Raw genomic sequence first — 23,049 nt, forward strand, 5'->3', positions numbered from 1 at the left:
AAAGTCTGGACCAGAGACAGAAATATGGCAGCCGTCAGCATACAAGTATTTAAAGCAATAACACTCGAGGAGATGGCCAGAGGAATATAAAAAGAAAAAACAAGCCAAAGACTGAGCATGTCAACTTTAAGGGAGGATAAGCTATAAAGATAAGATGGACAACACAATCATTAAGGAGAGAACCCAAATATCTAGGGTGTCATGGAAGAAAAACTATAAACAATTTCAATTATATTTAGTACACAAATCATTTTGCTGAAACCAGATTGAAGATTTTAAGGAGCTGAGGAGCAAGCATTTAGCCTTCAGCTAAGACACAAGTTAAGATGCTCAGGCACCATATTGGAATACCTGGGTTCTGATTTCAGCTCCCTGTTAATGCAGATCCAAAAAAGCAGCTCTGGCTCCTGACTCCAGCTTCCTGCTCATACAGACACTGGGAGGCAGTAGATAGCTCAAGTGATTGAGTTCCTGCCACCCACAAGGAAAACAAAAAATGGAATTCCCTTCCAGCCCCAGCACTGTAGGCATCTGGGGACTGAATCAGTAGACGGGAAAGCTCTGTCTCTTGGGGGGAAAAATGCTTTTAAAAAAGGAGTTGAAGGGCCGTGCACCCGCCCCGGGGGCGGCGGCCTGCAGCCCCTGCCCCACCGTGCAGCCGGAGCGCCGCGTCTGGGAACGCTGGGCCTCTCGCGCTGCAGGGCACGACCCTCGGCCTGGGGAGCAAACGGCCGGAATCGGGCTCCGCGTGCTGGGTCGCGCAGCGGGCCGCCCACGGGAAGGGGAGCCCCAGAAGGCCGGCTGACCCTTCTGAGGGAGCCGCCTGTCCGCCACCGTCCTCAGACCCTTTGGAGACACGGGGTTGTTTGGTGACCTCCAGGCCCTGGAATGCGCCAGGCGGAGCGACCCGCGTTGATTCAAACACCTGCAAGGCCCGCAATGGCTCCCGTTTGGTTCCTGTCCTCCTGGGCCAGGCATTCCTCTACCACATGGAGACTGCCCCTTTCTCCTTTGAGTCACAACGTTTAGTAGGGCAGCCACCATAGCCTTCGACCTCTCAAGCAGGACCACTGCCTTAGAGCATCCCCGCCCAAAGGTAGGTTAAGAGCAAGAACAAAAACAAGGATGGGGCCAGGGATGTGGGTAAACCAACTGCCTGCAGTGCCGCATCCCATATGGGCACCGGTTCAAGACCCGGCTGCTCCACTTCCAGTCCACCTCTCTGCTGCGGCCTGATGTAGCAGTGGAAGATGGCCCAAATTCTTGGGCCCCTGCACCTGTGTGGGAGACCCAAAGAAGCTCCTGGCTCCTGGCTTCCGATCGGCCCAGCTCCAGCTGTTGCCACCATCTGGGAAGTGAACCAATGGATGCAAGACTACCCTGCCTTTCAAGTAAATAAATCTTTAAAAATAAATAAATAAATAAATAATAAAAAAATAAAAAAGGAGTTGAAGAGGCCAGCGCTGTGGTGCAGGTTAATCCACCTTCAGCACTGGCATTCCATATGAGGCTGGTTCTAGTCACAGTTGTACCTCTTCCAATCCTGCTCTCTGCTTTGGCCTGGGAAAACACTGGAAGATGGCCCAAGCACTTGAGCCCCTGAATCTGCATGGGAGACCCGGAAGAAGCTCCTACCTCCTGGCTTCGGATCGGCTCAGCTCCAGCCTTTGCAGCTATCTGGGAAGTTAAACCAGCAGATGGAAGACCTTTCTCTCTGTCTCTCTCCCTCTCATTGTCTGTAACTCTACCTCTCATATAAATAAATAAATCTCAAAAAAAAAGGGGGGGGGGATTGAGGGGCCAGCATTGTGGTACAGCAGGTAAAGCTGCTATTTGGGATGCTGGCATCCCATATGGGTCCAGTTTCAAGTCCCAGCTGCTCCACTTCCAATCCAGTTCCCAGCCAATAGCCTCAGAAAGCAGCGAAGATGACATAAGTACTTAGGCCCCTGCCATCCATGTGAGAGACATCTAAGGAACCACAGGATGGAATATCTCCCTCTGCGTCTCCCTCCCTCTTTAACTCTGACTTTCAAATAAATAAATAAATCTAAAAAAAAGGAGTTGAGCATTTTTTATACATGTCCTAGGGATACTGTTATTTCCTACTGGAGTCTTTAGTAAAATTACTCTTAATATTTAAAGTATATCTTGCCCATTTTCCTTTTAACACTCATTTTTAAAAAAGAAAAAGAAATAACCAAAACCCACCACTCAAAGAACAGAAATACATTTAAGTACCAATTCAACAACCTGGCATACACACATACAGTTATAAATTGTCATTTCTTTCCTTCTTCTAGACTTCAGATTAACTTAAATTCCTTAGTTCATAAGGTTTTTTTTATTATTCAACTCTGTCCTCATTAAAAAAAAAAAAAACCTTATATTCTTACCTAAGCCAATGCTTTCCCAGTGATCTGCACATCAATTACATTTGCAGATCAGAACACCCAAAATCACACTGACAAGAACTGAAAGCAGGGGCCGGCGCTGTGGCATAGCGGGTAAAGCTATTGCCCGCAACACCGGCATTCCACATGAGCACCGGTTTGAGTCCCAGCTGCTCCACTTTCTATTCAGCTCCCTGCTAATGTACCTAGGAAAGCAGGGGAAGATGGCTCAAGTCCTTGGGCCCCTGCACCCATGTGGGAGAACCCGATGTAGATCCTGGCTTTGAATTGGCCCAGCTCCGGACATTGTGGCTATCTGGGGTGTGAACCAGCAGATGGAAGATCTCTAACTCTGCCTTTCAAATAAATCTTTAAAAAAAAAAAAAGATAACTGAAAGCAACGAAATGCAACTCTGTGCACAGGTAAATACCAATGTCACATCTAGAAAAAGTTTACTTCTAGAAGAGTTCTGCTATATCTTCAAAACAAACAGTACACCTAACTAGCAATTCAACAGATCTTCTTTTAATGCAGTTTCTCTAAATTTCCAGATTGTACACTCACATTTATGTCAGATTCCTAAGAAACCTATAGCTTTCTATCAAGTTTATTAATAATTTAAAATGTTTAAAGTATTAGAAGTCTTTTATACTTGGCCTTAGCCAGCACTGCGGCTCACTAGGCTAATCCTCCGCCTGCAGCGCCGGCACCCCGGGTTCTAGTCCCGGTCGGGGCGCCAGATTCTGTCCCGGTTGCGCCTCTTCCAGGCCAGCTCTGTGCTGTGGCCTGGGAGTGCAGTGGAGGATGGCCCAAGTGCTTGGGCCCTGCACCCCATGGGAGACCAGGAGAAGCACCTGGCTCCTGGCTTCGGATCAGCGAGATGCGCTGGCCGCAGCGGCCATTGGAGGGTGAACCAAGCTCTCTGCTGTGGTCAGGGAGTGCAGTGGAGGATGGCCCAAGTGCTTGGGCCCTGCACCCCATGGGAGACCAGGAGAAGCACCTGGCTCCTGCCATCAGATCAGCGAGATGCGCCGGCCGCAGCGGCCATTGGAGGGTGAACCAAGCTCTCTGCTGTGGCCAGGGAGTGCAGTGGAGGATGGCCCAAGTGCTTGGGCCCTGCACCCCATGGAAGACCAGGAGAAGCACCTGGCTCCTGCCTTCGGATCAGCGCGGCGGCCACTGGAGGGTGAACCAACAGCAAAAGGAAGACCTTTCTCTCTGTCTCTCTCACTGTCCACTCTGCCTGTCCAAAAAAAAAAAAAAAAAAGAAAAGAAAAAGAAAGAAAGAAAAGAAAAGAAAAATGCTCAGTAGTCTCGTTGTATTTTAAGTTTCAGTATGAGCCTCAGAAAGGTAAAGTACATATAACATCATATTCTGCAAGCACACCTGACAGCTGAGAAACTGTCCGTTGTGTCACCAGCTACACAATCAGAACATTTGTAAGCCAGCGTTGGGGTGGGGTTATAACAAAAAACTTAGAACCTACACTCGTAAGCCCAGTTAGATCTTTCAACTAAAAAGGGAAGAAACAGAAAAGCTGTTTACCAAAGAACATCAAATACTGAAGTCAGTGCAAGGCACCTCTACCCAAAATACGGATCAGCACAAAAGAATACCCATGCATTGTTCTTGGAAAGTCTTTCTTAAGTCCTACCGGCAATTGCCTTGGGCCACACTGCAGCTGCTGGTGCCGGTGCTGTGAGCCTGCTAGGTGAGGCTGTGAGAACAAGTGCCGCCTAACTTGGCCAAATTCAAGCTTGGAAGACAACGCCCACACCCTCTCCAGGGTGGAGTCAACCCCAGGCGGTTCTCTTTGGGCCGGCTACGGGCATCTACATTCCTCAAGACGTCCCACCGAAGCATCTCAAAAAAAAGACACCCGCAACTTTGAACAGTTAGCGCCGACCGTAGCTCTGCACTTGCCGGGTAGGGACCCCACAGTGGGGAACCCGGCTTCCTCCTTCCTCCCGGAAGGGAGGGATGGTTCACGCTGGCTCGCCCGCTCCCAGCCCCTTCCAGGTGCAGCGGGGCGAGCTTAGGGCACCGCGCTGCCGCGTCCCTCCGCCACCCACGAGCGGGGCCGCGCATTCCACACCGGCCCCCACGGCCGGTGGGGGGGTGGGGGGGTGGGGGGGAAGACGGCTCCGGGCCGCCAGTCTGGTCTTCGGGCCAGGTTCCCCGACGCCAAACAGCTCATTGTCGGGCGCGGAGGGGGAGGGGACGCCGGAGGAAGACACACCCCTCGGGGAGCAGCAGGCTAACTTCGCCCGTCTCGCGGGCCGTCCACTCGTTTTCCCAAACTCCAGTCCCCATCCGCCGCCCCACAGCGAGCCCTGCCGGGCACCAGGCGAGAAGGGGGCCCGCTGGGGGAGGCCGGTGCCCCCAAGGACCCGCAGGGCGCGGCGGGAGCGACATTCCAGCATGGCGTAAGCGTGGCCCAGCTCCGGCCACCGACGCCACGGGACACGCACGCCCTCCGGGCCCCCGGCGGAGCAGGCGGTAATCCGCCTTCCCTCCCGGGGGCCCTCGGGGTTGGCTAAAAATAGACGCCTCGGTCACCCCGGGGCCCGCTCGGGCCGACCTCGCCCTCAGGAGACGTCCCCGCGGGTCAGGCCCTGTGCGGCCCGGCGAGGCCCGCTCGGCCCCGCCAAGCCCGCCCGCTGCGGCGGCCCGGCGTGGGCAGGCGCCAGGCGGCGGCCACCGGGCGCCCGAGGCCTAGCGGACGAGCGGCGCCGCGGCTGAGGGTCCGGCCGTGCGGCCGCGCCCCCCGCCCGCCCCGGGCCCGGCGGCCGGAGCTGCCCGCCCTCCGCGACCCCGCGCCCGGGCCCAGCGCGGCCTGCTTGCCCTCACCCTGAGCGGCTGGGAGGGGAGATCGAGAAGACGCGGCGGCGCCGGCACTCCAGCCCGAGATGCCTGCTCGAGGAGGCGCCGCCGCCGCCGCCGCCGCCGCAGTCGCTCAGGTGCCGCCGCGCCGCCGGAAAGGAAACGGGCGGCTGCGGGGCGGGGCGGCTCCGGCACGTCCCGGCGTCTGGGCCGGCGGTGCCCGGAGACCGGCCCCTTAAAGGGACAGGCTCCGGGCGGCTCGGGCCCCGCGCGGCGTGGGCCGGCCCGTGCTCTCGCCTGCTCCTCCCGAGCCCAGGGCGCGCCTCAGCGGCCGCGGGCCGGGCAGCCGGACCGTCTCTCCGGCCCCTGAGGATGGGTTGGTCTCCCACCGCCCCTGGCCCGGGAAGCCGCACCTGGCCCCCGCCTGCAGCAGATGGCCCTAGACGTCCCCGGCCCTGCCTGGATTTCTCCACAGAAATGGCTGGAAGCCGAAACACCCTCCGTCTCCAGACTTTTTCTCTTTTTAAATCCTCCTCCGGGTGGAGAGACCCGAGAGACCGACCCAGATAAATTGTGCGCACATATTAGGGAGCTGTTTGTGGCTGCCAGCTGGTTCGAGCCGGGGAGGGGAGGCGATAACTGGAAACGGCGGCGCGAAGGAAAAAAAAAAAAAAAAAAAAAAAAAAGGGCTTGGCCGGAACCCCCGCTAGCGTCTCCTGTGTGCGAAAGGACGGCCGCGGGCTCCCCGGTTGCGCGTTCCGGGCCCCGCGCCGGCCCTGTCCCCAAGCTGCGAGGGCACGGGACCCGCTTGCTCCCCGGGCGAGCAGGGTAGCCGCGCTGAGGAAGCGGGCACCGACCCGAGCGCTCTCCACGGACCGGACGGCACAGCCGTGTCCACGCCGACGGAGCAGTCCCTCGGACCTTTGGACCCTGGAATAATTTGCGTCCGAGTTTCCCCGGGGCACCTGCAGGGTGCCCATGACAACTGAGCGGTGTGGAGAAGCAGCCCGAGACGCTGAGAAGACTGCCCGTCTTGCGCAGAGTACTCCAAAGATCGGGTCATTTCCACGCCACTCGCCGCCACCTCTTCCCTTCCGGTCAGGGTCACTCGGCTCCCGCCCTCCGCGCCAGGGATCCCCTGGCTGCCCTCCAGCGGGTGTCCCAAGACCCGGCTGGGTTGGAGGGGAAGCCATCAGTCCCTGAATACAAAGGGAAAATGAATCATTTCTGCTGTGCAGTTTAGGGCTCTTGCCTAGTTTACGACCAACCCGTGTCGTGTCCTCAGGTTAGTACTTGAAGCACCTTTTCGGTTAGAATCAAAAAACTTTACTCCTGACAAGTAAATACACAAAGTCATTTTAGAGACAGTTAATATTTATGTACATTTACAAATAGATCAATAAGTAGAATTTATGTATATATCTACAATACAGTCAAGGATCATTTATTTCTGTTACACAGGTTGAAACAATGGCCACAAATGTGTCAACTACAAGAATACTTTAAAAATTTCCTACAAAAATGGACTTCAAAGAAAAAGTTATTTTGGTGAAAAATGTTTTAATCCATGCATAATTTTTTCATAATACACATTTTCCATGAAATTTTTTAAAAGATGTACTTATTTTGAAAGGCAGAGAGGGACAGAGAGTTCCTCCATCCGCTGGTACACTCCCCAAATGGCCACAATGGCCAGGGCTGGGCTGGTCCAGGCGGAAGCCAGGAGCCAGGAGCTTCCTCCAGGTCTCCACATGGGTGCCTTCCCAGGCCCATTAGCAGAGAGCAGCCCGGACACAAACCAACACCATATGGGATGCCCGAGTCACAGGCGGTGGCTTTACCCACTATGCCACAATGCAGACCCTTCCATGAACTTTTTAAGGACCTGTCTGCTCTGATTTGAATAGGGTATGGTCTCCAAACTGAGGCAGACTCCTAAAGTTTGAATCCCAGAGTGTTGGTTGATGGTGCTGGGAGGGTGGAAGCCCTCCAATTGAGAGGGTTAGGCAATGGGCCTTGGTCCCTGGCAGCATGCCCTAGGCAGGTGGGGCTCCCTGGAGGGTTGGCTCTAAGGGCCTGACAAGATCCAGTTCCTCTCGGATTCCTGGCTGGCTGTATGACCCTTCCTTCCTCTGCACAGGTCTGACATTGCCGCCCCTGGCCTTCACCAGACAGACCACAGAGCCAATGGAGGCTGCCCAATCTTGGACTGTGAACCTTCAAAATCGTGAGCCAAGATCAACTTCCTTCTTCCATTAGTAGCTTGTCTTAGGTGTTTATGGTGATGAAAAGCTAACTACTTTGTCATGCAGCTTTTCTGGGTGATTGACTTTGAAAGGGAAGTGGCTGGATGCCTCAGTGTTTATAAGCTTTCTATTTCACATCAAAACAAAGATTTGCTAGAAATGTTATGCATGGCAAGCCTCATTAGGAATTCCAACCCTCTAAGTTTTGCAGTGTAGTATAATGTATTGCAATTAACTATAATTAATATGTAATTAACCTAAGATATAATTAACTCTGGCTGCTGCTTATTACCCTCCAATGTTACTGAAACCAGTAACTAACTTGTTAAAAGGATTATCACACCTGGCATCTGAGTTATCTCTTGTTGGAATAGCTATGACATTGGATTTTATGGAAAGCTGTGAAGTAGAACACTGTTACTTAAAAAGTACTCCTCTCTTTTTTTATAATTTAACTAAAGTGGACTTCGTTCTGTGTTTTGGAAAAGTTTAAAGACAGAGTGAACATCTGTCCAGCAGAGGAAGAGAAAGCTGCCTATTCCCGTTTTGTCTGCGGTAGATTTCCCAGAAGTGCTGGGTTGTGTAGAGATTTCAGTAATGGCGAGTAACAGATTGTTATCTGCTGACTCTACCGGATCAGGGATGGCAGACATGAGCATATAGTAGAAGCGATTTACAGAACCGGAAGTGTAAGGAAGATTCCAGGTATACTTTTACTCAGATCACAGAGTGGGAAGGCTCCTGGACCTCTCCAGCTGCAGATCTGGAGTAATGAGCTGCTCTAGCAGAGTATCTGGCTCGCGAGAGAGGTCCGCACGGTGCGGACTTGTGCTTGACTTGTGAACTCTTCAAGCACGTGCCATTCAAGTGCTTTTGTGACAGATTAAAGGTGACCAGAAATCATTTGCCACTCCTTTCATGAAGAGACGGGGCCTGTATCCCCTCCTTTTGAATTGGGAAGTGCTCTGTGATTGCTATACCCATGGAATGTGGCAGAAGTTGTGGGCCCAGGCTGTGAGACCCAGCAGTTCCACTCCTCTTAGAACCATTGATCTTAGAGCCCTGAGCTAGCATGAGAAAGTCCAGATACCTCGCTGTAGAGACCATGTAGGAGATGCAGGGAGACTACATGCGGGGGGGTGGGGGGGGTGGGGACAGCTGAGCCCAGCCTTCCAACTGTCTCCTTGTCTGCCTTCTTGGCCCTCAGATCAACCACACCACAAGCTACGTAGCGCCAAGTGACCCTACTTGATAGCACACAGAGTAGAAGAATCACTAGCCAAGCCCTGTTGGAATCTCTGACTAAAAAAAATAAAACCATTTTTGTGATTTTTGGGTAGTTTGTCCTGCAGTAATGGATAAATAGAACAACTTTCTTCCACTTCTCTAAAGAGCTGAAAGAAATCTCCGATAAGCAGAAAAGAATCTCTGCTCTGCCCATATAAGTGCAAGACATCACTGGGATGTTTCCTGGGAAATTTGGGCAGGAGTGGGTGGTTAGACTTAGAATGCGGCATAATGTAGCATGATTGAGATCGCCTTAAAGTCTTCTAGCCTCAAAGGCTGCCCGATGAGTTGGAAATTGGTGGGTTAAATAGGGAGAAGAGAACCAGTCTGCATTTCCTGTGCAGAAGCACTGTGCCCATATTTAACGTACACTAGCTCACCCAGTATATTGTAGTAGAAGGAACGTACAGAATAAATAAGTAGCACAAGGACAGAGGGCTGGCAAATACCACTTGGATGCAGATCTACTTGTCACCACTTGTTGAGTCTAAATGCTGAGTGTGCAGGTGTACATTATTACACTGTTACTCAACCTTTCTATATGTTTGACATTTTTTCGCAATAAAATACTGAGAGGAAAAAAATCTGGAAAAAACATAATTATTGTGGAAAATTTGCAGAAAAAAATACAGAGAGGAAAAAAATCTGGAAAAAAACATAATTATTGTGGAAAATTTGCAGAAAACAAAAAACTGTAAAGACAAAAATGAGTCTGGTCTTTCACTTTTTATCTTGTGTGGTGGTCGCATTTCTCTGTAACTAATTAGAGGTTCTGAAAGCAAACCTAGGAGTCTTCTGCTTTTTCTAATACAGCTTCTCACAGGTCTTCCTTCTCCAGGTCTCTCCTTTGGGGGTCCTGTCATAAACTTGTTTTATGGCTCTCGTTTAATAGTAGAAGCTACCCTTTTGCTATTAGGATTCATGAGTGGTGCTCAGGTTCATGGAAGATTACTCCATAATTCTTTTATCCTCACATTACAAGTTGGCTTTGGTAGGTTTTATCAGTTCTAATTGTTTACTATTAGGTCTTCAGTAAGGCCTAAATAAAAAATGTGGTCAATGCAGGCTGCTCAGTTGTGGGGATTGTGGGATTAGGGGAGACCCTCTCTTCCACCTGCACTTCCAACACAGCCTTCACCCCAGCCATCCCTGTTGCAGCAATGACTCATTGCCTGAGGATTCAGGCAAGAGGATGGTGTGGGTATGTCAGCGTTAACCGTCACCACTGCTGCCCAAATAACTCTTTTAAGAATATGACATTGCTCTCCTCACAGCAATGCTAGAGCAGAGCAGGGGGCTACAGCACGGGGACCATGGCAGGACATTTAGGAAGTCTCTTCTGCTCTGTGAGGATTGGTTGAAAGGGGTGTCATGGAAACAATAACCAAAGAGGCACTGTGCTCCCAGAAAAAAATCTCAGAGCAAAGTACTACAAGCAGTGGTTGTAGCTGTGGGATCAGGCTCTAAAGGAAAGGATGGAGAGATTCACCCGATGAGTGTGAAAGTTGGAGATAAAGTTCTTCTTTCAGAATGTGGAAGCATGAAAGTAGTTCTAGATGAAAAAGATTGTTTTTTATTTAGAGAGGATGACATTCTTGAGAAATATGTAGACTGAAATCTCTACTGAAATGGCATCACATAAAGCTGCCCATTCCACTGAAAGGCTGCAATCTTTCATCATGTAAGTCGTTTCCATGTCTCCTTTATAATAAAACCAAGGCTGTCTAAAATTTAAAAGATAAAAAAGAAGAATATAACCTGAGGACAGGTCAGTAGCAACAAACCAAGTCAAGTCAGCAAATATGCCACCACAGGAGGTGTTGGAATAGGAAACGTACATTCAAAAAGTACATTCTCTAGAACGATATTCGCCTCTTAAGTTATTTTTTCACTTTATTTGGAAGGCTGAGATACAGAGGGTGACAGAATGCCGGCATCCTAAGCAGCATCCTAACTGCTGCACCCGACGCCCACCTCTGGTGCTCGCTTTATAAACCATTCTTTGGTTTGTTGACTGATACTCAGCACCTTCATGATGGCTCCTGGGTCCCAGGCAGTTCTTGCCCAGTGTTTTTCCTCCCTGTAGTCCAACAACCCCATGATTCACCTTTGTAAGCTTTGTTCCCTTGACATCTGACTACAGCTCCAATCTAACCGTGTCTTTTGATCCTGTCAACAATTTTTAAAAGCCATCTTTTGGTACTTCTACATATTGTTTGGTATATTTCATATTTATGAAAAGAAGTAAACAGATTCCAAGCTCCATAACAAACCATTATTCTATGAAAACTATAGGATAATTTCTCCATATGCCAAATCTCATGACTCAGAGCTCTGGATGTCAGCCCTCTCAGCCTCCCCAGGGACCTCCCTGCATCATCAGTAATGCCCTTCCTGTCTGTATCATCAACTTCTTCTATGTCAGCTTTTAGTGCATCAGGGCTCTCTTTACTTACATGGAAAAAAAAGTTCCTTCAAACTCCAGACCATCATCTCTACCTCAGCTCCTACAAAGGCAGGTGTTTTCTTGGTTGATTTGTTGGATAAGAGGCACTCACTTGACTGTGTATTTTCACTATCCCTTCCCTCTTTATATCACGGTAATCTGCCTCTGCATCTACAACCAGATTCAGAGACGCTTTTTGCCAGATTTACCCATGATATTCCTGCTGCTGACTCCAGCGAAACATCTCAATGTTTCTCTGTTAGAATCTCTCTGTTGTATATGACACCACTGATTACTTCTCAAAAAACTTCTCTTTCCTAGACTTCAGTCACGTCACCCATGGGGTTCTTCTGAGATGCCAGTCAAAATTGCTTCTGACAAAGAAACTTATTCCACCGCTGAGAGAGTGGGGCGATGGGCTAAGTAAGGCCCAAAGGATGTACCAGAAGTAGCTGACACCACAGAATGATTAGAATGGCTGTCAAAGACTGAATTTGAATGACAAAAGAGAGACAATGCCTACAAACATGAGAGTGCCGTTCTACAAGAAGCAATATATGCCATAAATCAGCTATCCATATGTATGCATTTATAACTCCATAGACAGAATATATAGGTACAGAAACCAAGAGGGAAAAGTGAGATGGTTATTCCCATCATTATACCCGATGATCTACTTAAGTTTTTTTTCGATTCTGATTCCTGCAGATTGAGAGGTCTTCCCAAGGGAAGAATGCTTCTATCAGGAGACATAGTCCTATTTGAACTGAAAATTGAGGCTTCCATCTGGCTGTTTTGTGTTTCTATTTCTCATATGACTGAACAGCAAGACAGAGGGATGTGCTCCTCTGAGCTCATGAGGTCTATACCATCAAGGGGATCTGACCATTGCCTGCTTCTCTTATAAGGAGGGTAACACACTTGGGCCAGTTTGCTGGAGATTTTCCCAGTTTTATCACTCAAAATCTCACATCCCAGGAAACTCCACCCCAGGCCTTGGCAAATGTGGATAGTTGGTCAGGCAGCCAACTTCACTGACACCTTGAAGACACTCGATCAATTTGCTTTCAGTGGATCTTGCTTATGTAGGACAGAATCTGCCTCTGCCTTCCCAAAATACATCCTTCAGGACACTGCAGCTTACTTTGCGTCCCAAGGAAGATTTTGGTTGATAACATCGGCTCCCCTCTTCTTGACTTTACTTCTATTCACAGACATTATCTTCAGTGGCTTGGGTGCCTCTGAGGACAGTGACACCCCTTGACAAGCTGCAGGAAAAGACAGAAAGTGTTGGATGTCATACACTTCAGTTCATTTTTGCAATATACTCTAGAATTTTCTAGAAATGATACACTACCTTATTCTTTACCCTTTCAATTAATTCTCTTATTAGGCTAATTTTTCCAGTAGTATAGAAGATTTTTTTGCTCTAGAAGGGACCGCAGAAATCTTCTTATCTAACTCAAATACTTCTACTTGTAATTGTTCTATTATTTATTTTTACTTTTTATGATTTTTCTAATCTAATTTTTAGTTTTTAATGGATACATAAAATCATATACATTTAAGGACTACCATGTGGTGACTTGATACACATATAATGTTCAAATCAGAATAAACACATCTACTCAAGCATTTATCATTTCTTTATGATAAGAACATTCAAACTCCTTCTAGCATGTTTTAAATATATACAGTACATTATCATTATAATCACTCCAGTTTTTTTTTTGAAAGGCAGAGTTGAGGGAGAGACAGAGAGAGAGAGAGAGAATCTTTATGTACTGGTTTACCCTACTGTGCAATAGAACACCAAAGCTTTTTCTCCAGTCTATCACTTAGTATCCATTAGTCAAACCTCTTCCCTCTACTCGATTATGCCCTATCATTTAAACTTTATGATTTTGGTTTTAGCGTGTGATTTGTCATGTTCCCCAGGCATTTATTTCCTCATCTGACCAAAACTTACACTTGGACATTTAACCCACTGAGTATGTCGCCTCTATCACGGTTCTGAGCTTCAGCTTTCAAAACTGCAGTGTTCTCTAGCATCTCATCAAACATCACCACTCCATGAGAGCTTGTTGAGGAGGGACCTTGGTCTTGTAAGTATTGTACATCAGTCTTATTTTCTATTGTGTCTTGGTAATGAGATCTGTGATTGTCAGGAGATTTGCTTCCATATGGACTTGGCTTGTGGCACCAATCACAGGGTAGAACTCAAAAACCAAGATTAAGATTTGTTTCATTTCAGAAGAGAAACAAATGTGATAAACAATACCCTCCCACAAAACCTCTGCTGGTGCTACTGTCCACCAAATAATGGGGGAAATAGACCACTGGTCTGGCATTATGTTCTTATGAATCAAGGGCAACAATGAAGAGAAGAATTTACAGAACAATCAGCTCTGATTTTAAATACTAAGGAACAAGAAATACTCATTATGCTTGGAATCTCATGTCAGTTTGTTACAGTCTGCCTCCCACGAAGTTGACAGGAAAGAAAGGGGCTTTTTAAAGAAAGATTTTTTTAACCACATTTTCCCTTTTTTTGACTTTAAAAGTCGTTATTTAAAAACTTTACTTCTCCTATTGCATGCATTAGAATTGCTATATGAGATCTCAATTCACATTGGCTCAGGAGTTTGTAAAGAAAACCACTAGGCGATGTGAGCAGCAACTAACTCCTTTCAGCTTCTAGCCCAAGAGCAGAACATACAACGTGAAGCAAAGCCTCCATCCCGGCGTTAATGCTCTACCAAGAAGTTCCACAAATACTTTTGTCCAAAGTCATTTAGCACTGAGAAAAGGAAAGATAACCCTGAAAGGAAAGAAAAATGTTTGGATTAAGAAGAGTTCAACAGCTAGAGCATTACACAAAGCTTCAGGCCTGAATGGCCCCTTAGCGTTTTTCCAACATCTTTCATATGTCTAATCCATTATAGGTGGTAAACAATTCTCCAATGATTTCAGAGCAAAAATCAGATTTATGATAGAGCTGTAGGATCTTTATTGGGAGACCAGGGAAATTTGATGTGGTGCCTCATAGACTCTTAGAGATAGTCCGAAGATGCTAGGAGTGTATCATGCAGACTCCCTCTGTTTAAACAGCAGGGCTTCTAAGAATCTAAGGCTTTTGTCCCACAGCAACCTCAGAGAAGAGGTCCAATTTAGATAAAAGTTATTTGAAAGAGATTTGTGGGCTTGGCTTTTTTTTTTTTTTTTTAATACTGGAGTGGACTATAAACTGACACTTAGGAAATCTATAAAGTTATTAAAGTAATTCTATCACTTTTATCTCAGAAAGATAGAAACAGTGTAGTACCCACACTGACTGTACTAGTATTTCTCAGAGTGCAATTTGCAAACTACTTGTGATCCGCAGCAGACCTCCTGGTCTGAATTTTTTTTTTTCCCCAAAGAAACCTTTTATTTAAGGAATGCAAACTTCATGCATTCCATAAGTACAACTTCAGAAATATAATGATTCTTCCCACCCACCATACCCGCCCTCCCACCCACACTTCCACCCCCCCCTCCAATTCCCAGTCCCATTCTCCACCAAGATCCATTTTCAATTAACTTTATTCACAGAAGACCAACTCTATACTAAGTAAAGAATACAACAATTTGCATGAAAAAAAAAAAAAAATACTGTTCCTTAACAGTCCAGACAAGGGCTGTTCAAAGTCATTGCATCTCAAAGTTAATTTTGTTTCTTTTTTTTTGGAAACTTAATTAACTTTAAAGAAGCACCCAAGAATGATACATCTTTTGTGAGCTCTTAGACATAACTATAACTTATGAGACATAATATCCTTCATTTAACACATTAAAAGAAAGTAAGTCCTTGGGGCCAGCGCTGTGGCGGAATGCGTTAAAGCCCCAGTCTGCAGTGCTGGCATCCCATATGGGTGCCCGTTCCACTTCTGATCCAGCTCTCTGCTATGGCCTGGGAAAGCAGTAGAAGATGGCCCAAGTCCTTGGGCCCCTGTACCCATATGGGAGACCCAGAAGAAGCTCCTGGCTCCTGGTTCTGGATCAGCACAGCTCTGGCCATTGCAGCCATTTAGAGAGTGAACCCTGATGGAGGACTGACCTCACTGTCTCTACCTCTCTCTGTAACTCTGTCTTTCAAATAAATAAAATATTTTTTAAAAAAAAAGAAAGCCCTTGAGAACAAGTTTTGTCATTAATTAAGGATGCACCTAAGAAAACAAACAATGGAGTTGGACACTTAGGCATAACTAAAACTTATGAGACATAAGAATATCCTCCACTTAATACACTAAAACAAAATAAATCTTCGAGAACAAGTTTTACTGTTAATTCTCATAATACAACTCTTCGAGGATTGAGGTCCTGCATGGGGAGTTAGTACACAGTGACTCCTGTTGTTAATTTAATAATTAACACTCTTATGTATGATGTCAGTGATCACTAAAAGCTCTTGACATGAGCTGCCTAGGCTATGGAAGCCCTTTGAATCCACAAACTCTATCAGTATTTAGATAAAACCATAAGCAAAGTGGAAGTACCTCCTTCTTTGATAATCACTTTTTTCCACTGGGGTCTCACCCACCAAGGTCTTTCATGTAGGACATTTTTTGCCATAGTCTTTGGCTTTCCGTGCCTGAAATGCTCTTGTGGATGTTAAAAAAGTTTGAGGGGAGCTGGATCTGTGGTGCAGTGGGTAAAGCCACCACCTGCTGTGCTGGCATCTCAAGTGGGCACCGGGGTTTGAGTCCTGATTGCTCTTCTTCTGATCCAGCTCCCTGCTATGTCCTGGGAAAGCAGTAGAAGATGGCCCAAGTCCTTGGGACCCTGCACCCATTTGGGAGACCCAGAAGAAGCTCCTGGCTCCTGGCTTTGTATTGGCCCAGCTCTGGCCATTGTGGCCATCTGGGGAATGAACCAGCAAATGGAAGACCTCTGTGTGTGTGTGGGGGGGGTATGTATGCCTCTGGCTCTCTGTGACTCTGCCTTTCAAATAAATAAATAAATCATTAAAAAAATGAAATCCACCTCAAACAGGCCTATTTACCCCTTCCTAAATATGTCATTCCATTGGTACTGGCATGCATGCCCTCATTTTAGAGTATCACTGCCTTCCATTCCTCACATACCATTCATAGTTTAAATTTTATGCATCCTCTCCTTTCAGTAAATAGTTGTGCATCAACTGGGCAAAAGGAATATGATTCCTATCTTGCAATAAATACACAAAAAACACTAATTTGAAAAGGATTGCAGACCATATGAAAATAAAAAGAGTAAAGTAATACTTTTAGAAGAAAATACAACAGAATATGATCAAAATATTGCGGTGGGCAAAAAATTATCAAATCTGAGATAAAAAAATTATAAACATAACACAAAACATTAAAAATCATACTTCATTAGAATTAAGAACTTTGGGCCAGCGCTTGGTGCAGCAGGTTAAGCAATTACCTGCAGTGCAGCATCCCATATGGGCAGTTTGAGTCCCAGCTGCTCCACTTCCCATCTAGTTTCTTGCTAATGTGCCCAAGTCCTTGATCCCCTGCTACCCACATGGGAGACCTGAAGGAAGCTCCTGGCTCCTGGCTTTGGCCTGGCCCAGCCCTGGCTGTTGCAGCCATTAGGGAGTGAACTAGTAGATGGAAGATTCTCTATCTCTATCTCTATCTCTATCTCTATCTCTATCTCTATCTTCTCTTCCTTTTAAATAAATAAATACAAAAAAAGAAAAGAAATACAAACTGGAGCCTGGAGGAAGACAAAGAGATCTGCAATACAGATATTCAGAAAAGTACTTGTATCCAGAATATGTAAAGAAGATAGACATCCTATTAATTCATTTGTTTATTTATAATTTTTTTATTTGAGGGAGACAGAGCTCCCACCTGCAGGTTCACTCCCCAAATGCCCACAACATCCAGGGTTGGGCCAAGCCAAAGCCAAGAGCGCAGAACTCAGTCCAAATCTCCCATGTAGGTGACAGGGACTGACTTCTTGAGCCATCATCAGCTGCCTCTCAGGATATGAATTAGCAGGAAGCTGGAATTGATAATGGAGCTGGAACTCAAACCTTGGACTGAAATCCAACATGCAGCTTAACTGTCAGGCCAGATACCACCCTCCAATGGCCACTTTTTGCAGAAACAGAAAAGCCAGCCCTAAAATTCATATGGCATACAAGGAACCCCAATTGCCAAAACACTTAAAAAAAAAAGTCACGGAATCGCATGTCTCAACTCTGAAACCTATTACAAAGCTACAGAAATCAAGGCAGTATGGTATTGGCATAAGGATAGATGTAGAGATCAATAGAATTGAATTGAGAGCCCAGAGGAAAACAAAGCAATTCATCTGTGGTCAATTGATTTTTGACAAGGGTGCCACAATAATTCAATGGGGATTAAGAATAGTGTCTTCAACAAGTAATGCTGGAAAAACTGAAATGTCATAGATTGAGGAATTTATAAAGAACAAAAATTTATTTATCATAGTTCTAGAGGCTGGAAATCCAGGAACAAGGCACCGGAGGGCCTGCCCTCTCTACCTCCAAATGGTGTTCTGTTGTTGCATCCTCCAGCAGGGACTACTGTTGTGTCTTCACATGGCACGAGGTGAAAGGGCAAGAGGACAAAACATGTATGAAGCTTCTTTTATAACAGCCTTAAGCCCATTCACAAAAGAGGAGCCCTCATGACCTCATCTCCTCCCAAAGGCCCCACATCTTAATACTACTGCATTGTGGATTCCATTTCAACATGAATTTTAGTGGAGACACAAACATTCAAACCATGGCAAGTGTATACAAAATTTAACTCAAAATGGATCAATAACCTTCATGTCAGAGCTCAAACCAGTGCATGTGACAGTGCACTGTCAAGAAATCAAGAAGCCAACCCATGCAATGGTGGAAAATATTTGCAAGTCACGTGTGTCTAAGTCGAATCCATGAGTATGTGTCTAGATAGAAGAAGGATTCTTAGAACTCAACCAAGGAGAAGGACCCATGTTAAAAATGGACAAAGGACTTACCTAGATACGTCTTTTTTTTTTTTTTTTTTTTTTTTTTTTTTGGACAGGCAGAGTGGATAGTGAGAGAGAGAGACAGAGAGAAAGGTCTTCCTTTTTGCCATTGGTTCACCCTCCAATGGCCGCTGCGGCTGGCGCATCGTGCTGATCCGAAGCCAGGAACCAGGTACTTCTCCTGGTCTCCCATGCGGGTGCAGGGCCCAAGCACTTGGGCCATCCTCCACTGCCTTCCCGGGCCATAGCAGAGAGCTGGCCTGGAAGAGGGGCAACCAGGATAGAATCCGGCGCCCCAACCGGGACTAGAACCCAGTGTGCCGGCGCCGCAAGGCGGAGGATTAGCCTGTTAAGCCATAGCGCCGGCCCTAGATACGTCTTCAAAGATGACATACAGATGACCAGCAAACACGTGCCTAGATGCTCACTCTCATTAGTCACATGGAAATGCACATCAAAACCATAGTGAGATACCATTTCACACCAATTATGATGGCTTTTATTTCTGAAAAACATAGAAAACATTGGTGAGAATGTAGAGAAATTGTAATCATTGTACATTGTTAGTGAGAAGAACATGATACAGCCACTGGAAAATGGTGATTGAACAGAAAATTACCACATAATCAAATACTTCTACTTCTAGGTATATACTGGGAAGGATTGAAATCAAGGACTCAACAGATTATCTATACACCAATGTCCATAACAACATTATTTGTAGGAGTGTCAGAGTTACAGAGACAGAGACCTTTCGTCCACGGATTTACACCCCAGATGGCTGCAATGGCCAGGGCAGGGCCAGGCCAAAGTCAGGAGCCTGGAGCTTTTTCCAGGTCTCCCATGTGTGTGGCAGGGGCCCAGGTTGTTGGCCATCTTTCTCTGCTTTCACAGGCCACTAGCAGGGAGCTGGATCAGAAGTAGGGCAGCCAAGACACAAAATTGCCACCCATGTATGATACTGGTGTTACAGGTGGAGGCTTAACCCACTACACCACAACACTGGCCCCATTGTGAATGAATCTTGAAAACATTAGGTCAAGTGAAAGAAGCCAGACAGACAAGGTTGTATATTGTATGACCTCACTTATATGAAATATTCGGAATAGACAACTCCATAGGAACAAGAGAGCTGTGATTGTCAGAGACTTATAGGAAGAGGGATGGTTGCATAACCATAGGTATGGAGTTTCCATTTGGGGTGAAAGTTTTGGAAGTAGTACTTTATGAACATACTTCATACCACTGAAATATCTACATTAAGATGGATATAACAGTACATGCTTTACCACAATAAATAAACAAATGTAAGCCATTATGTTAAGTGGAAGAAGCCAGATACAAAAGACTACCTACCCACTGTAAAATTCCATTCCCTTGGCATTCAGCAACCCATTGTTGTACAACCTTGGGCCAGTTTCCTGATATCTCAGAACCTCAAGTTCCTCCTATGGAGAAAGGGAGAGAATAAAATCTAATACTTGGGGTTCTTGTGAAGAGTAAATGAAAGGAATATATGAGTAAATGTAACTGGCATAACCACGTAGCTGATGTCTACAGAACGTGTTTCATTCACCATTCTTTATCTTTAAAACTTTCACTTTAAGGAAGGTTTCCAGAGCTAAACCTGGTGCATTCAATAAGTAAATTGAGAACCAACTGTGCACTTAACTTGGTGTGACATGGATGGGAATGAAGTAGACAGCATGAAGTGTAACAGACAGGAATGCAATTGGGAAATGCTGACCTGGAACTCGGAGTGGGGTGAGTTAGGCTTTGATGGATGGAAGACAGCAAAATAAAGATGAATCCAGAGGCAGACGCCGTGGCTTACTTGGTTAATCCTCTGCCTGTGGCACTGGCATCCCATATGGGCACCGTGTTCTAGTCCCGGCTGCTCCTCTTCCAGTCCAGCTCTCTGCTGTGGCCCGGGAGGGCAGTGGAGGATGGCCCAAGTGCTTGGGCCCCTGCACCCATGTGGGAGACCAGGAAGAAGCACCTCTCTCTCTCTCTCTCTCTCTCTGTCTATAACTCTACCTGCCCCCCCCCCCCAAAAAATGACTCCTGCTTGGAAATAGGATGATTGCTATTTTTCCTTCTGAGAGGCTATAGAGAGCAGTGAATTGCAGTAGGAGGTGTCCCCATTAAAAAACTCCATAAAGTTCTGGAGTCTTGAAGGGGACCCCACTAATAGCATTCCCCCTCCAAGCCTGGAGGTTACAGGCAGAGGCTCTGGGGAAGGAGAAGATGGAGAGGGTACTGAAACGAGCCGGCCAGAGCGTGCTACTCTGTACCCTTGGGCAGAAATAGACCAGGAACATGGTCGGCTGGAACCAGGAGGAGGGGGAATGACATCTCTGGTAGCATTGCACTTGTCAGTCCTCAAACGTATGATGTAAGATGTCGTTTCATACCCTAGTCATCATCACACCAAGGAGTTTTATGAGACTGTCTTTGAATTTCTTCTAGGTCTAGAATTTCATTATTATATAAATTACTAAGTCCCTAATAAATCATCTGAAGAGCTGATATAAGGAAATCATTAATCTTTTACACTTAGATCTGGACTTAGTTTCATAAATGTGAAGGTACCATGACTTGAATTACAATTTTGTTTTAGAGGCTGACTTTAGGAAAATCCTTACATTTTATTAAAGAATTATTATTATTATTATTTTTTATTTTTGACAGGCAGAGTGGACAGTGAGAGAGAGAGAGAGAGACAGAGAGAAAGGTCTTCCTTTGCCGTTGGTTCACCTTCCAATGGCTGCCGCGGTAGCGCGCTGCGGCCGGCGCACCGCGCTGATCCGATGGCAGGAGCCAGGTGCTTATCCTGGTCTCCCATGGGGTGCAGAGCCCAAACACTTGGGCCATCCTCCACTGCACTCCCTGGCCACAGCAGAGAGCTGGCCTGGAAGAGGGGCAACCGGGACAGGATCGGTGCCCTGACCGGGACTAGAACCCGGTGTGCCGGCGCCGCAAGGCGGAGGATTAGCCTGTTGAGCCACGGCGCCGGCCTAAAGAATTATTTTATTTATTTTGAAAGACAGAGGAGTTACAGAGGGTAGAGCCAGAGAGAGAGAGAGGGTCTTCCATTCCTCTGGTTCACTCCCCAAATGACCACAACAGCCAGAGCTGAACTGATCAGGAGCCAGGAGCTTCCTCCAGGTCTCCCACTAGGGTGCAGGGGCCCAAAGACTTGGGCCATCTTCTACTGCTTTCCCAGGCCTAGAAGAGAGCTGGATCGGAAGAGGAGCAACCAGGACTAGAACCGGCGCCCATATGGGGTGTCGGCACTGCAGGCTGGGGCTTTAACCCGCTATGCCACAGCGCTGGTCCCTTAAATTTTAAAAGTAAGTAAAATATTTTCTTTTTTAATAGATTTTTGAAGATTTAGTTAATTGTTTGAAAGACAGAGAGGTAGAGACAAAGAGAAAGAGAGGCCCTCCATCCACTGGTTCACTCCCCAAATGGCCACAGGGGCCAAAGCTGAGCCGATCTGGAGCCAGGAGCCAGTAGCTTCTTCTGGGTCTCCCACACGGGTGCAGGGGCCCAAGGACTTGAGCCATTCTCTGCTGCTTTCCCAGGTGCATTAGCAGGGAGCTGGATCAGAAGTTGAGCAGCCGGGACTTGAACCAATGCCCATATGGGATTCCAGCACTGCAGGCTAGGGCTTTAACTCACTGTGCCACAGGGCCGGCCCAATATTTTTATTTTCTTTTTTAAAGATTTATTTATTTATTTGAAAGGCAGAGTTACAGAGAGGCAGAGACGGGGGCAGGGGGCAGTCTTCCTTCTGCTGGTTCACTCCCCAGATGGCCACAATGGCTGGAACTGCGCCGATCCAAAGCCAGGAGCCTGGAGCGTCTTCCTGGTCTCCCACATGGGTGCAGGAGGCCAAGGACTTGGGTCATCTTTTACTGCTTTGCCAGGCCATAGCGGAAAACTAGATCAGAAGTGGAGCAGCCGGGACTTGACCTGGCGCCCATGTGGGATGCCAGCACTGCAGGCAGTGGCTTTACCTGCTACACCACAGCATTGGCCCTGGCCTCAAGATTTTTTTTCTTAACTTTAATCATTCATTTCAAGTCTCCTTTGAAGCCTGGAATAAAAAGTCATAGACCCATGAAGTGTGCCCTTCTTACACGTTGGAAAACTGAATCCAGAACAACATGAAACCTGACAGGTACACTAAATGTCCGGGGTTAGATTTTTTTCTGGGTTGACCCTGATGACCACCAGGAGGCCCAGAGTTTTGACCTTGGCTTAGATACAAGAGCTGAAAGCATGGTGGGGAGTGAGGAAAGTAACAAAAGGGGCTTTCAACTTTGAGATGCTGTCAAGCAGACCCTGTTATACTCTGCTTGTGCTCATGAGTTCCTTTCTGCATGCCAGAGCTACCATTTCAGAAAAGAAGCAGGAACCTTGTTCAGAGAGTGGCTCAGACGTGGCCGTATGATCCTGGCTTGAAGTTTCTTCTGCCAGTCCTTCCCTGTTTGTACCAGAAGCCTCATAATAGGTGATGCTGGGCCCACAGTCTTGTTTCATGGTTCTTTATCATGTTGAAAAATTATGCTGAACAAGAATGAGTTGTGCTCTTCTCACTGGGAAGTTGTGTTCCCAAGAGTGAGTGCGATTGGAAAGATGAATAAAGGGTCTGTACTCTGGCTAGTGGCTTTGCTCGCCTCTCCACCACTCACGCTGCCGGTTTCAATTCAAATTAAGCAGTGTTGCCCAGACTGTACGTGCCAGCATGCTGTACGTGCAGCTGCTGCCTTCCATCCATCACAGCCTAACTCACCCTGTTCCAAGTTCCAGGTCAGCATTTCCTG

The 23,049-nt window shown here is 46.8% G+C and overlaps 1 long non-coding RNA gene across 1 annotated transcript in view; it reads left to right on the forward strand.

The window, feature by feature from the left end:
- Positions 1–5,577: 5,577 nt before the first annotated feature.
- LOC133769820 (uncharacterized) overlaps positions 5,578–23,049 on the forward strand; it is an 87,069-nt gene continuing 69,597 nt past the window's right edge. Inside the window, exons 1-2 of the long non-coding RNA XR_009867279.1 lie at positions 5,578–6,503; positions 7,359–7,445. This is a non-coding gene — a long non-coding RNA (uncharacterized LOC133769820). The remainder of the gene's footprint in view (positions 6,504–7,358; positions 7,446–23,049) is intronic.

Source organism: Lepus europaeus, chromosome 11 (genome assembly GCF_033115175.1).
Source record: "Lepus europaeus isolate LE1 chromosome 11, mLepTim1.pri, whole genome shotgun sequence".
NCBI lineage: Eukaryota > Metazoa > Chordata > Mammalia > Lagomorpha > Leporidae > Lepus > Lepus europaeus.